The sequence below is a fragment of the Juglans microcarpa x Juglans regia genome, chromosome 8S (genome assembly GCF_004785595.1).
Source record: "Juglans microcarpa x Juglans regia isolate MS1-56 chromosome 8S, Jm3101_v1.0, whole genome shotgun sequence".
Lineage (NCBI taxonomy): Eukaryota > Viridiplantae > Streptophyta > Magnoliopsida > Fagales > Juglandaceae > Juglans > Juglans microcarpa x Juglans regia.
Window position 1 is genome coordinate 2,021,977 of NC_054609.1, and position 17,035 is coordinate 2,039,011.

The window sequence follows — 17,035 nt, forward strand, 5'->3', positions numbered from 1 at the left end:
GGCCTTAAGTATGAGAGAGTGGCATATGAAGTAAGTCCTGTAATATTTATTGCTATTCGTATAAATATTTCAGATAATATTAAATGAGTGATAAATGTTGTAGTGTTCAATTCATGTTTCAAACTTTCCGATCTCACCTAAGGTTGTCAAATTCAGACAAGAACTTGATGAGATATTTTTTCCCTCATTGACAATCTAATGTTTAGATGTTATTTTAATTATATATTTGAAAAATATATTATCATGTTGTTGGTCGAACTTGATAATTTTAAATCAGAGAAAGATAGACACATAGAATGGATCCTACAACAGTTATTATTGTCAATGAAATTTTCAAACCACATTAAATGAGCAATGTATAATATTATAGAATCAACTCTGTGTTTATCTTTCTTTACTTCCATTTTAGACACTCCAATTCGGATAACGATAATAGAGAATCTTAATCCTAATTATATCTATATAGTAGTGCTACACCCACCGAGGGTCATGTAGCCCGAGCATTAGTCCCAAGAAGGCCGCCAAATCCTCTTTTTTTAATATTTTTTTTTATATCCTTAGATAATTTTTTTTTAAAAAAAATTGCAATATCGTTAAAAAAATAGATTCTTAACCACTAAGCAAAAAAAAAGTTGTCCGGACCATGCCGGGACCTAACTCTCGGTAGCTCTATCATTTTCCACACACATATATATACCTTGACAACCATCAGGGAGGTATGAGTTTCCATTGTAACCGAGATTGCATCTGCAGCGGTATCCATACCCGTTGACGGGATCATAACATGTGTTGTTCCCTCCGCATATGATGTTCGACTTTGCGCGAGCAAATTCACACATTTCATCTCGGATCCCCCAATCATAGACCACCGGAAACGTCTTTTTAACCAAATCTAGATCGTGAAGATATTTGGTGGAGAAACTGAAAGCATCTTTTTTAACAATGAAAGCATAGCTACAGGGATTGAACTTCCATACTCCTTTGTGCCGAGTAAAGCTCCTTGTTTCGAAAGTAAAATTCCTCAATCTTTTTGGAATGTTTAACTGGCAACACCCAATTCCAGAACAAGACCCATTGGCCACATCGGTCATGTCTTGAAAAATAGACATGCAGCCCATGGAGAAGGTTGTGTTGTTCTCGGTACCATTAATGTAAGCAATAGTGTCACAACCAACGGCCACAAACACGTTTTGGGTGTGAGAAAATGAATCGGAGAAACTTACAAAGTAATAGCTTTTGTCCTGCTTAAGGGTGCCCAACTCGTTGTAACATTCATAGACAGTGTGTCCTGAGAACTCAAAATGACCATCTTCGAAGGAAATGATCAGAAGAACGACATTTTCATATAGTAGCCGACGGGTTTTGTCGGAGGAATCGTTTGTGCAGTTGACGAAGTGATTTTGATCGAGATAGCACCTTTCCGAAGTGCCGAATGGATATGGAATTTCAACATCTCCACACCGGTCGGTGCAGTTAGGCTTTGCTATTGGAGCTGCTGTTGCAGAAGCTGTCATTTGTGATATTAATACGACACCAACGACCCATCTCATGATGATCACTTGCAAGAGCACCGTCCTTGGGAAACACACACCCCTTCTCTCTCTGATAGGGGAAAAGTTTTGTCTGTTGTGTTCTCAGAAGTAGATCTCCCAATAGATAGATGCTGAAGTTTTGATGGGCATGTATTTGGAAGGAAATTAGAAAATCCATGCAGAGCGGCCATGATATGTTTTATTTGCGCCCGCCGGGAAGATCAGCCTTGAATGGCCTCTGGCCTCCTTATAAAACGAGAGGTACTTTTCCCTTACATTTACTTGATCATAGAACAATTAAACCTTTTCAACTAAGTAATTAGTGTACTTTTCCAAGGTAGTGGCTTTATGGAGCTACTGTAATGCCACAGTCCCGCAGGGGTCGAAGAGTTACTTCCTATAACTTAAACTCACATTTCAATAATATAATAATAGACTCTAATTACCAATATGATATAGAAATTTCGTTTCAAACTAATTTCTTCAATATAACCAATTTTTCAAAATGCCAAGTCAGAACACAATAAAATTTCTTAATAAAAATCGCCAATACTCAGAAAAATTTTCTATGCTTAATCCACCATACTTAAATCATCTCACTCAATGTCTCATAATCTTGTTCTTCAGCTGAACCATCAAAATATCTTAAAAATATTGTGGAGATAATGAGTGAGTTATCAACAACTCAGTAAGCAGAGAAATTATACTAGCATGTAAACATGAGCATTTATAAAGTTCGGTATGCAGAACAAAACATTTTCTTTCAAAATACATAAACAAAACTTGTTATGAAACATCAGAACGAAACTTTCAGAAAAACTTTCTTATTCAAAAATCCTTCGGCATATCATAAACTGAGATATTTTCTTCATATCATATCGGAGCATTTATCGGGACAGATACCATGTTTAAATCCCGTGGTAGGGTTATAAATTACCATTATACCCGTGACTGGGCCATATACCATGTTTCAACCTCGTGGTACGGTTATAAACCATCATTATACCCGTGACTGGGCCGTATACCATGTTTCAACCCCGTGATAGGGTTACAAACTACCATTATACCATGTTTCACCCTCGTGGTAGGGATATAAACCACCATTATACCCGTGGCAGGGCCTTAACAGAAACAGAACAAAACAACATCGGAACCAGATCATATTCAGATACGATATCATAAATTCATGCCAAGATTTTTAGATGCCATATCATATCAAAATCGAAAAATTGAACAGCTTCAGATCATTTCACATGTTCAAAATGAATAGACTCAAAACATCTTTATTTATTCACAGCAAAAATTTTTAAATTTTCATATTCGCTCATTTTGCATAGTTTAGTAACAGAATGCACAAAATTAGCTCATGTCTACACCAGTCATAACAGAAAATACTTTCTTTTATATAGAATTTATGGATATGCAGGACAAACATCTGAGGTCGTTTTCAGATTTTTTTTTCAAAAACAAACATTCATGTTTTCAAAGTCAACCTCATTTCATTTTTTTTTATGCAAAATTAGTTTATAAACCCCGCTTACCTGGACTTCTTAGCCTTCAAAAATCTCCTCAACAATGCCGAACAAAAATTAATCGTCACCTATAAAATAAACACGTAACTCCCTTAAAATTTTCTATTGAACACGTATTCTCAATATGTAAACCTGAAAAGTTGAAATATCCTATTTTAATTCATCAAAAAATAAACTTCTCATAACCCTAAGATCTCATCACTTCCCAAAAATCATCAATATCCATTTAATTAAAAAATAGACTTGATTAGTTTTAAAGTATTTAAACTAAAATTAAAATCTTATTATTCTCAACTGAAATTGGTTGTAAAATGTTTAAACTAGTTGCTTTAAAAACATAAATATTTTCTATATATGTTCTTATACCTCAAATAAAACTATGCAAGCAAGTTTTAAAAAGCAAACTTATGCCCACTAAACTATCTTCTTATGAGGGCATTTTGGGAAATAAAGTCATAATTATTTACTGTTTGGGAAAACAAACACAAAAAGGAAAGAAAAACTTAGACTAAACACATGCAACGGAGACGCTCATACTCACCGAGAGTGGAAGAGCAGTGCAAGGACTGAGAGGTGGCGGAGATTATGTTGGTGAGGTGGTGGCTAAACACTGAGAGAGAGAGAGAGAGAGAGAGAGAGAGAGAGAGAGAGAGATCAACCGTGAGGGAGAGAGGGACAGAGAGAAACTTGGGCCTACCGAGAGAGAATAGTGTGGTGGATATGGGCTGGAGGGAGGCTTCTAGCGTCACTTCTTGTCGTTGATTCTGGCTAGCTGGTGCAACTGGCCTGGCTCATGGCTGAGGCGAGGAGAAGTGAGGGTGGCTTGGTGGCTCACGATGGGCAAAACAATCACTCTGTTTCGGCATATAAAAACAGAGCGCTTCATGTCCAAGCTTATCAGTGGCTGGTCATGGAGGTGCAGGGCAGCATGGTGGCGGTTCTTGATGTTTTATGGTGGCTTTATGGCTGGGGAAAGCGGCGACCCCAATGCTGCACCCGTGCTTGTTGGAGATCAAGACCTGGAGGCACTGGTTGTGAAACCGTGCTTCTCCTTGGCATGGCCTTGGCTAGGCTGTAGCAGTAGTGGGACTGTCCCACGGTGGTGCAGGGTGGTGGAGTGAGGCAGAAGAGGTTAACGGTGATGGTGGGTTGCATGGGACGAAAAACACTTCTGTGTTTCATGGCAGTGAGACCAACCGAGAAGGGCTTGAGCAGTAACTGGATCGTGGGGGTAGTGAGAACTTACGGAGAAAGAGAAGAGTGAGAGAGAAAGTTTGGAGGATGACTTGATCAACTGGTAGTGAAACGAATGAGTGGTGCCGTGGGTGAGTGCGAGACTGAGTGTGTGATGGAAAAGAAAAGAAAACCATAGAGACATGGTGAAAAATGGATTTGAGATGGAGGGATTTTCGGGAGTGAAGAAACTGAAGGAAAAAAAAAAAAAAAAAAAAAGAAAAAAAAAAGGGCATGGCAAGAAAACTACAGTTCGAAAATAAGACACCTACCAAAACGACATCGTCGTGGGTCTGGCTAGCTTGGTCGTGGGCTTGGCCTCCCTTTTGGTTTGGGCTTAGGCTCTGGGTATTACATCAGCTACCCCCACAATAATTGATCCAGAGCTACGACGTTACTTTTTTCTCAATGCACCTTTTTCTTCTTCTTTTTAAAACGACCATTGATTTAGCAGATATTATGTATGAGATACTGATAGGCTTACTACCTTCTATTACTCATTTACTACTTTTTTTTATAATTTTTTTACTTAATTGTTAAGGAAGTGACTATTAGTGTAATTGTATATTTTTTAATTTTTTTTAATGATTAAGGATGTTAAAAACATACTAAAAAAAAAAATTCCAAATACACTTTAAAGTAGTAAAAATGTAGTAGGAGGGTGGCATACCTATCATTATCCATATGTCACATTCGCCACGTAATTATCCAGCTAGCCATCCTAAGAGTTTCTACTCATGGTGGATGCCCTCCTTAATTCATGGTGGATGCATTAGAAAAGAGAGATGCATTTAGGGATGGATTCGTAGACTGGTAAAGGAAACTCTCTAGACATTTCAAAATATAGCCGTAATAGTACCTGTGGCTGGGGAACGGAAAAAGATCGAACAACAGCGAAAGGATCAAAAGTGGTATGTGGAAAATGTGAATATATAGGATCCGATCATCCGACCAAAGAGATTTCACATCCTAAGGCAAAAGCAAAACTGACGAAAGCCATGATCTGTTAAAAACTTTAGAAAAAGCAAACAATATCCATTGGTCGGCAATGATTTAAGGATTCAGTCGTTGAAGAGAGAATGAGAATAAGTTTATTATTCTAAAAAACAAATCTATTTTCAAATTGATAGACAGAGCACACCTATTAGAATGCTAACATAATTTAATTTAGAAGATAAATTTTAAAATTTAAATTTTACAAACTAAATATTTTCATTTAAGTGATATGGATTGTAGTATTGTACTGTACACACTAATTTAAAAATAGAATAACTCTTATTCTCAACTGAGATTTGAATCGGTTGTGGAGTGATCCAACTATGATAGTTTGATGATATATACACACACATACATACATATATATATATATATATGTATATATGCATCTCATGAGACCTTCGGTGACACCTCAGCAACCACCTCCGAGTTTAATTGAAGATATCACAACAATTGAAGATAACGCACGCAAGAGTAATCTATGTCGATAATGCTAAACTTGATGAGTTTGTAGGTAAGTACTGTGTGTAGGATTATCATGATTAGTTGTAAGTAATCTTTATGCATGATCTCTTCTGATGTTAGTCGTGATCCTAAACTGCTCATGTAACCCATTATAAAAACAGAGCAATACAATATATCAAGTCAGGTGCTATGTTGTTTTGAAGTGGTACCATCTAAAATCATACCTTTCTCTACCAGTTATCTTTGTTGAAGAAAAATGTGCTTTCTTGTCATGCAATGAGATTCACATGACAAAAGCATTGTGTAACAGGCAAATATATCACATCAGTTCCAACTTCCAAGTAATTAAAAAAATATATATAGCATGAGAAGGCTTAACTTTTATTTGGGGGTAAGTAATCAAATACCACCTCACCACAACTTTGTCAGGATTCACATTCTAAATTAACTCGTTTATTATATTGAAGTTTTAGATTTTCATACTTTAGAACTCTCGGTAATTTAAGCAGGAGGAATGTTATATATCAGCCACTATCACTCTCACACCTCATACTTGTATGATACCAGTGATCAATCACTTATCAGGATAATGATTATTTTTATTGTTCTCCTCTGTAATGTCTCTTGTAATCCAGATTTTTCTCCAAAAATAATGAAATAAAATTGCGATATTGTATTGTCTTCAACTATTAAGTTGGTCTATATGAAGTTAATATACTGCATTCTTTGAATCCATGTCTTCATATAAAGAAAAATAATCTCATAATCCTTCATTTTTTCCCACCTCTTCTGCTTATTTGTGTGGTGGTCCTGATTGCATGCACTGTTCGATTGATACACCCAAAAAATCTTTCCCTCACAATGAAATTCTAGTGAATTAAACCCATGGCGTTTAGCTTCGATATCACTTATCGGACAACGAGGGGCCAATCCACCCGAAACTAATTAATGTTTGGAAAAAAAAAATCAAATATTTTAATATTCAACATGCACTCTACTTGCATGTTTTCGAAGAAGTGAGATTGATACTTGGACACACCCAACAATAAAGCACACCAGCTCCCCAGCCCCTCGAGTACAGACAGCAAGACTTTGACGTGTATGGGAAACAGAGTTAACTTCCATGCAACCATCGGTAATCCTTTAGATATTCAAAGTTTAGGTCCTGAAGACTAGTAGTTGAAAATACAATAGTCACCAGAGCAAAGCCTATGGCAGGGGGATATCAACAATTAAGCTTGACCATGTTTGCACAGTTATTTTGCCCAGGGTGCTTCAATGTTCAAAATGAGGCAAGTCTGAATTATGACTGAAAACTTTCCGGGGATGGCTTGCCTAAGCTGCAATGTTAGCATGATATGGAATTTCTTATTTTGTAGCATACTTATAAAGTAGGGGTGAAATAGAAACACACAGCTTTATTACAAGCACTCAAACATTAAGATACTACAAGTATTTTTATTTTGACGCTTGGCGGAGAAAGAGGTTGTCTTCAGGACTGATGAATTTTCTTCAAACTATTGTTGATTTTGAAACTTGATCTCCCATGCTATCAATGGTGGTATTGGTCGAAGAATTGGCAGTGCCAGCATCAAGACTCAAATAGCTTGTCGTTTTTTTTTTTTTTGATAAACAAATAGCTTGTAGTTTTTTTTTTTTTTTTTATATAAACAAATAGCTTGTAGTTGCATTAAGTGAACAACACTCAGTTTCTTCTCTATAGAGATCGGCCTTCTCATGTGAATGATTTTCCTTAATTCTCAATCCCTCTAGCTCCATTGCCACATCCTTCATAGTAGGCCTATCCTCTCCTTTTATGCTTAAGCACCTTTTTGCAATATAAGAAACTTCCTTTAACTCTTCAACATTACCTCATTGATAATGTGGCCTTCAATAATTTCTAGTAGGCGATCATCTTTTAGTGCATAAACAAAATATGTTTCTAGATTTCTCTCACTTTTTGCACTGTCCAAAGAAATTTCCTTCTCACCCATCAATGATTTCGCCAAAACAACACCAAAGCTATAGATATCACTTTTTCTGTTAATTGGCCACTCTGTAAGTATTCAGGGTCCAAATACCCAAATGTTCCTTGTACTAATGTGGTTAATCATGTGTGATCAAGAGTAATTAGTCTTGAAGCTCCAAAATCAGCAACTTTTATTGTAAGATTATCGTCTAAAAGTATATTTGCAGTCTTCTCATCTCTGTGTATAATTGGTAGCGATGGAAAAGCAGTGACGCTTGGTGGAGAAAGAGGTTGTCTTCAGAACTGAGGAATTATCTGCAAACAATTGTTGATTTCGAAACTTGATCTCCCATGCTATTAATGGTGGTGCTGGTCGAAGAATTGGTAGTGCCAGCATCAAGACTCAAATAACTTGTAATTGCATTTAGTGAACACTCGGTTTCTTCTCTGTAAAGATTGGCCTTCCCATGTGAATGATTTTCCACAATTCTCAATCCCTCTAGCTCCATTGCCACAACCTTCATAGTAGGCATATCCTCTCCTTTTATGCTTAAGCACCTTTTGGCAATATAATAAACTTCCTTTACCTCCTTAACATTACCCTCCTTGATAATGTGGCTCTCAATAATTTCTAGTAGGCGATCATCTTCTAGAGCAGAAATAAAGTATGTTGCTAGACTTTTCTCACTATCTTCTCTGTCCGAAGAAATTGCCTTCTCACTCGTCGGTAATTCTGCCAAAACAACGCCAAAGCTATAGACATCACTTTTTTTTGTTAATTGGCCACTCCGTACGTATTCAGGGTCCAAATACCCGAACGTTCCTTGCACTAATGTGGTTAATCGTGTGTGATCAAGAGGAATTAGTTTTGAAGCTCCAAAGTCAGCAACTTTTGTTATATGATTATCGTCTAAAAGTATATTTACAGTCTTCACATCTCTGTGTATAATTGGTATGGAAGCTTCAAAATGTAGGTATGCAAGGGCACCTGCAGCTTCTGCTGCTATCTTCAAACGCTTTTCCCATGAGAGCAAAGATGACTTTGTTTTATCATGTATGTGGTTAGAAAGTGTCCCATTAGTGATGAATTCGTAAACTAATAAGGGCACTGAGGAATTATCTGCAAACAATTGTTGATTTCGAAACTTGATCTCCCATGCTATCGATGGTTGCACTGGTCTAAGAATTGGCAGTGCCAGCATCAAGACTCAAATAGCTTGTAATTGCATTAAGTGAACACTCAGTTTCTTCTCTATAGAGATCGGCCTTCTCATGTGAATGCTTTTCCTTAGTTCTTAATCCCTCTAGCTCCATTGCCACAACCTTCATAGTACGCCTATCCTCTCCTTTTACGCTTAAGCACCTTTTTGCAATGTAAGAAACTTCCTCTAGCTCTTCAGCATTACCCTCATTGATAATGTGGGCCTCAACAATTTCTAGTAGGCGATCATCTTTTAGTGCAGAAACAAAGTATGCGGCTAGATTTTTCTCAGTTTCTGCCATGTCCATAGAAATTTCATTCTCACCCGTTATTAACTCTACCAAAACAACGCCAAATCTATAGACATCACTTTTTTTTTGTTAACTGGCCACTGTGTAAGTATTCAGGGTCTAAGTATGTAACACCCCAGTCTCGCAGGGGTCGGAGAGTTACTTCTTATCACTTAAACTCACATTTCAACAATATAATAATAAACTCCAAAATCCCAATATCATATAGAAATTTCGATTCAAACTAATTTCCTCAATATAACTAATTTTTCAAAATGCCAATTCGTCATAACACGATAAAATTTATTAATAAAAAAAAACACCAATACTCATAAAAAAAACTTTCTATGTTTAATATACTATACTTAAATCATCTCACCCAATGCTCATAATCTTGATCCTCAACAACTCAGTAAGCAGAGATCATATACTAGTATGTAAATATAAGCATTTATAAAGTTCAATATGCATAACTAAACATTTACTTTTAGAATGCATAAACAACATATTTACTTTCGGAATACATAAACAAACTTGGTACAAAACATCAGAGCGAAATTTTCAGTGAAACAAACTTGTTCCCAAAAAGAAAATCTTTTGGCATATCTAAACTGAAACATTATATTCATATCATCTCATAGCATCACATCGGGACAAATACCATGTTTAACCCACGTGGTAGGGTTATAAACTACCATTAATGCCGAACAAATAAAGTCATAATTTTGAAAAGCTAAACTACCATTAGCTTTCCAGAAGTTTTCCCCAATAATGCCGAACAAATATTACTTGTCACCTATAAAAATATAGTCATGTAACCTCTATAAATTTTCAATAGAACACGTATTTTGATATTTAAACCTGAGATGTTTGAAATATCCTATTTTAATTCCTCAAAACCTAAACTTCTTATAACTCTAAAATCTCATCACTTCCCAAAATTCATCAATATCCATTTAACTTCTCCGACTAAAACATTAAATTCTAATTTATTTATTAACGAGGTCCAATTATACAGTATGAAATTGGATAACATAATTATATCAAAATCTATAAGAGTAGATAAAACAAAAATATCATTTAATTAAAATAGACTTAATTAGTTTTAAATTATTTAAATAAAATTAAAATCATATTATTCTCATATGAAATTGGTTGTAAAATATTTAAACTAGTTGCTTTAAAAACATACATATTTTCTATATATATTCTTATACCTCAAATAAAACTATGCAAGCGAGTTTTAAAAAGCAAACTTATGTCCACTGAACTATCCTAATAAGGGGGCATTTTGGGAAATAAAGTCATAATTATGTGCTGTTTGGAAAACCAACACAAAAAGGAAAGAAAAACTGAGACTAAACACATGCAACGGAGACGTACTCACCAAGAGTGGAGGAGCAGCGCTAGGACTGGGAGGTGGTGGAGATTATGTCGGCGAGGTGGCGGCTAAACACTGAGAGAGAGAGAGATCAATCGTGAGGGAGAGAGGGACAAAGATACTCGAGCCTACTGAAAGAGAATAGTGGGGAGTATATGGGTTGGTGGGAGGCTTCTAGCGTCGCTTACTATTGTTGATTCCGATGAGGTGGTGCAACTGGGTGGCTCATGGCTGAGACGAGGAGGAGTGAGGGTGGCTTGGTGGCTCACGGTGGGCAAAACAATCACTCTGTTCGGTGTATAAAAACATAGCGCTTCACATCCAAGCTTATCGGTGGCTGGTCATAGAGGTGTAGGGCAACGTGGTGGCAATTCTCGACATTTCACGATGGCTTTATTGTTGGGGAAAGCGGCAACCCCAGTGCTGCAACTGCGCTCGATGGAGACCAGGACGTGGAGGCACTGATTGTGAAACAGTGCTTCTCCTTGGCGTGGCCTCGGCTGGGCTATAGCAGTAGTGGGACTGTCCCACGGTGCCCAGTGGTGCAGGGTGGTGGAGTGAGGCAGAAGAGGTTAACAGTGATGGTGGTTTGCATGGGATGAAAAACACTTCTGTGTTTCATGGCAGTGAGGCCAACCCAGAAAGGCTTGAACAATGACTGGATTGTGGGGTGGTGAGAACTTACAGAGAAAGAGAAGAGCGAGAGAGAAAGTTTGGAGGATGACTTGATCATCTGGTAGAGAAACGAACGAGTGGTGTCGTGGGTGAGTGCGAATCTGAGTGTGTGATGGAAAAGAAAAGAAAACTACAGAGACGTGGAGAAAAATGGATTTGAGGTGGAGGGATTTTCAAAAGTGAAGAAACTGAAGGGAAAGCAAAGAAAAGGAAAAAAATAAACAAAAAAAAAAATACGGCTTGGCAAGAAAACTGCAAACAGGAAAGAAGACACCTATCAAAACGACATCATCGTGGGTTTGGCTAGCTTCGTCGTGGGCTTAGCCTCCCTTTTGGTTTGGGCTTAGGCTCTGGCTATTACAAAGTATCCAAATGTTCCTTGCACTAATATGGTTAATTGTGTGTGATTAAGAGGAACTAGTCTTGAAGCTCCAAAGTCAGCAACTTTTGTTAAATGAATACCATCTAAAAGTATATTTGCGGTTTTCATATCTCTGTGTATAATTGGTATGAAAGTTTCAAAATGCTTTTCTCATGAGAGCAAAGATGACTTGTTTATATCATGTATGTGGTCAGAAAGTGTCCCATTAGTGATGAATTCATAAACTAGTAAGGGCACTTCTGTTTCCAAATAACAACCCATTAGTTTAACCACATTTCTATGGTTTACTTGAGTAAGCACAATCATTTCATTTACAAATTGTCCAATTTGGTTTTGATAGGCAATTTTGGACCTTTTAATAGCAGCCACTTTATTTTCTGCCAATAGTACTCCTCGATATACCGTTTCATTGTCTCTTTGGCCAAGGATTCTATTCGTCATAATTATTAGTGGCCTTCTCAAGTTCTTTAACACTGAAGATTCTAATGGGTTCCATCGACCTTTTGTGCATGATTAGAGATCGTTGTTGTTGTAACATTAGGCCACCATTTTGTTGGAAGAATTTCTCTTTGAGCTTAATGAGATTTTGTTTCTTTAGACCCCAATATACCCAAAAGCTTCCAACTAGTAGCATTAAGAGGGTTATGCCGATACCTACACAAATACTTAAACAAGCAGTTACACGAGTTAAAATATTTCTATTATTCCAGTTTTGTCAAATATATAATGTTTTTAAAAATTAATGAACCAAATATGTAGCATATGTATATTGGTTTCCGGATTAAGGCAGCATGATTTCTAGGAAGTTGGCTTATATTCAGTTAAAAAATCATTTGACATGTGATGCAAACGCAACAAACCCAAATTGATATGAGTATTTTGGTATAAATTCTACGTTAATTGCACTAAACTATCTTAAAAATGTGAATTTATGAAAATATGACACCAACGACCTATGTCATGATAATCACTTGCAAGAGCATCCTCCTTGCGAAACACGTACCCCCTCTATAATCTCTTCTAGGACGAAAGGTTTTGTCTGTTTTGTTCACAGAAGTTGCGCTCCCGATAGATAGATGCTGAAGTTTTAATGGGCATGCATTTGGAAGGAACTTAGGAAATCTATGTAGAACCATGATGTGTAACTTTCGTTTGCGCCGGCCGGGGAGATCAGCCTTGAATGCCTTACAATTTGATTGATAGAACAATTAGACCTAATCAACTAAATAATTAGATGAGGTTTGGATAATGAATTGATATGAGATGAATTGAGATAAAAGTTGAAAGTTAAATAAAATATAATTAAAATATTATTATTTTTTAATATTATTATTATTATTTTGAAATTGAAAAAAATTAAATTATTTATTTTCGTTTTCGGACAGCAGCTTTACGTAGCTACCCCACGAGTACTCCAAAGCTACGACGTTACTTTTTTCTCAGTGCACTTTTTTTTTTTTTTTTCCTTGTGTTTTCAACGACCATTCATTCAGCTGATATTATGTATCTCGCGTCCGCTATGTAGTCCTGTAGATATCCTGAAAGGTGTTAATTGATAATTACTCATGGTGGATGCCTTGCTTTCATGGTTTAGTACTTATCAGAGAAAGAGGATCCCTTTAGGGATGGATTCGTTGACTGGCAAAGCTGGGAACTCTCACACTTCAAAACATAGCAATACGTTAATAAATATAAATGATTAAATTTAACTATTTAAAATGAATAATAATTTTATATAGTATTAGAGTAAAGATATTGAATTCGATTTTACATTTCACTCAATTAATTAAATATTTTAAATATTTGAAACACTAACCTGGTTTTTATATTAAAATCATCTCATATCATTTTATTATTATAATTTTTTAAAATTTTTATACAAAATATAATAAACAATTTATTTCTTTTTAAATTTTAAAACAATCAAAATATTAAAAAATAATATTTATTTAACTTTCAACTTTTATCTCAATTCATCTCATCTCAAATCATCTAAACGGCACTGTCCCTATTACCTTCGTCTAGATCGAAAAAGTTTGAGCAACATCATAAGGATAAGGAACAAACGTGGTCCGTGTAAAACGTGAAGGCTAGTATCCGACGAAAGAGATTTCACATCCTGAGGCAAAAGTAGAAGTTAAGGACAAGGCCATGGTCCGTTATAAACTTTAGGAAAAGCAAAAACATATTCCCTGTCCTGTGCAATAATTTAAGGATTCAGCCATCGGAATGACTCAAAAGATGGCCTCCTTTAAATTTAAAATCTATCTCAACTCATTTCAATTCATCTCATTTTATTATTATAATTTTTTTAAATTCTCATATAAAATATAATAAACAATTCAACTTTTTCAAATCTCAAAATAATTTTTTTAAATTTACACATAAAATATAATAAATAATTCAATTTTTATTCTATTATTTACAAATCATCTCAACTCATCTCTAAATCCAAACCACTCTCTGCCATCACAAAATAGGGAACAAATTTATAAAACAAAAAAAATTATATATAAATGTGATTAATATTACATACAATTTTAGACCTAATTCAGATGAAATGAGATGAGATATTTTAAATAGTAATGAGATTTGTTGAGTTAAAATGAGATCAAATAATCTGTAAAAAATGTATGTTTTGATAATGAGATGAGATGAGCTATTGTTTATTTTTTGAGATTTGAAAAAAGTGGGATCTCACAAAGTATTCAAATTCTTGAGATTTTGTAATATTCACGCACTGTTCGAGTCAGGTTGTATTGTTTATTTACTTTTTTAAACTGTTCACTGTTTTAAGTTGATGTTTTCAAAACTTGAGTTGAAATATAATATTTAGATAGGTAAAACTGTAAGACCGTACAACCTGAGATGCTTTACCATCCAAACCAGGCAAAGTAATCTTTTTGAAAGAACGTAGAACGTATATTGTGCCAATTAGAAGAAAGTGCAGAAGGAAATTAATGGGGCCGATCTTGTCATTATTTAATTTTGCATTATTTTCTGTACAGGTGATCATCTGTTTATCTGTCCATTTTCCCACCTCTTAGGCTCTTCTGCTTGTGTGTGGAGGTCCTAATTGCATGCATTGTTCGACTGATACATCTCAAGAATCTTTCCCTCACAATGAAATTTCAGTTAATTAAATCCATAACCTTTAACTTTGATATCACTTATCGGATGCCAATCCATCTAGAACTAATTGATGTTAGGAAAAACACAATCAAGTCTTTTATAGCACTCAACCCCCTTGAGTATAGACGCCAGCTCTCCACCCCAACGAGTATGGACACCAGGACCTTGACATGATGTATGAGGGAAACAGAGTTAATTTCCATGCAACAACCGACAGTCATTTAGTTATTCCAAGTTTAGGTCCTGAATAAGATCGACTAGTGGTGAAATATACAAGAGTCACAGAGCAGAGCCTATGGCAGAGGGATATAAAAAACTAGTCTGAGCTGGTTTACGCAGTTATTTGGCCTAGGGTGCTTCAAGATGAGCCAAGTCTGAATGACCAAAACTTTCTGGGGATGGTCTGTCTGAGTGCATCCTTGATAATTAAGATGCAATGCTAGCATGATGTGTCGTAATTGGCCCTTCTGATTTTGATGCATAGTTACAAAAGTATATATTATATGTGATATGTAGGAGGGATTGTTCCATGATATTTGGAAAACCCATAAATAGGCAGGCAAATTATGAAGTGGGAGTGAAAAAGAAACACACAGCTTTATTACAATCACTCAAACATTAAGATATTACAAGTAGTTTTACACACAAAGGCATAAAAAGTGAAAAAGAAATACACAGCTTTATTACAAGCACTCAAACATTAAGATACTACAAGTTTTTTTACATTCAAAGGCATAAAAATTAAATACTTGATCTTGAACTTACGAAAGAACAAGCTCTCACAAAAGTGAAGACTAAATTAGACAGTTGCATAGCCTCTCATGAGGGTCTATAAAAGATGAGTGAGAAGAAAAAGATGGTAAAGAAAGTGTGAGAGAAAAAAGGGAGCACAAAAGTCATAGGATTTGAGAACGATGGTGGCTGAGAGAGAGAGAATTCTAGGGATCGGAGAGCAAGGAAGCATTGCATGGTGTGGACTAAGGGATAGAAAAGATTTGGAGGAAGTCGTACTTGGTGGTGGGTAGCGATGGAAGAGCCGTGACACTGGGTGGAGAAAGATGTTGTCTTCAAAACAGAGGAATCATGGAGCAACAGTTGGCAGTGCCAGCATCAGGATTCAAATAGCTTGTATTTATATTAAGTGAACACTTGGTGGTTTCTTCTCTGCAGAGATTGGCCTTCTCATTTGAATGCTTTTTCTTAATTCTCAATCCCTCTAGCTCCATTGCCACATCCTTCATAGTAGGCCTTTCCTTTCCATTTATGCTTAAGCACCTTTTTGCAATACACGAAACTTCCTTTAGCTCTTCAACATCACCCTCATTTTTAATGTGGCACTCAATAATTTCTAGTAGGCGATCATCTTCTAGAGCAGACACAAAATATGTTGCTAGATTTTTCTCTTTTTCTTCATTGTCCAAAGAAATTACCTTCTCACCCGTTAGTAACTCTGCCAAAACAACGCCAAAGCTATAGACATCACTTTTTTTTGTTAAATGGCCACTTTGTAAGTATTCAGGGTCCAAGTACCCAAATGTTCCTTGCTCTAATCGCCTTGCTCTAATCGCGTGTGATCAAGAGGAACTAGTCTTGAAGTTCCAAAGTCAACAACTTTTGTTGTATGATTTTTATCTAAAAGTATATTTGCAGATTTCACATCTCTATGAATAATTGATATGGAAGGTTCCAAATCATGTAGGTATGCAAGGGCTTCTGCAGCTTCTGTTGCTATCTTTAAACGCTTTTCTCATGAGAGTAAAGATGACTTGTCTTTATCATGGATATGGTCAGAAAGTGTTGGCCAATCTGTGATGAATTCATAAACTAGCATGGGCACTTCTGTTTCCAAACAAAAACCCAATAGTTTAACCACATTCTTGTGGTTTATTTGAGTAAGCGCAATCATTTCATTTATGAAGAGTTTAATCTGGTTTTTATCCGCAGTTTTGGATTCTTTAATAGCAACCACTTTATTATCTGTTAATACTCCTCGATATACCGTTTCATCCTCTCCTTGGCCAAACTTTCTACTCTCGTCATAATTATTAGTGGCCTTCTCAATTTCTCCTGCTTTGAAGATTCTAACCTCCATCGATCCTTGGTGATTAGAGTGTTGTTCTCCACCTTTGTTTTTGAAGCATTTTAGTGCGAGCTTAATGCTTTTTCTTGTTTTTATTGTCCAATATACCCCAACGCTTCCAACTAGAACCACTGAGAGGGTTGTGCCAATAACTACACATAGTTGAC

At 36.0% G+C, this 17,035-nt stretch overlaps 1 protein-coding gene and 1 pseudogene across 3 annotated transcripts in view; both read right to left on the minus strand.

Annotated features, from left to right (window-relative positions):
- Positions 1-3,751, minus strand: part of LOC121244116 (magnesium dechelatase SGRL, chloroplastic-like) — an 18,968-nt gene extending 15,217 nt beyond the window's left edge. Inside the window, exon 1 of one of the 3 annotated variants that reach the window (XM_041142165.1) lies at positions 3,699-3,751. The gene's annotated coding sequence lies outside the window, so the exon portion shown is untranslated. Of the gene's footprint in view, positions 1-3,682 lie in introns of all 3 variants that reach the window. The other 2 variants (XM_041142164.1, XM_041142166.1) reach the window with 2 other exon arrangements.
- The window catches only part of LOC121244775, a 19,209-nt pseudogene extending 2,329 nt beyond the window's left edge, over positions 1-16,880 (minus strand).
- Between the last annotated feature and the right edge of the window lie 155 nt (positions 16,881-17,035).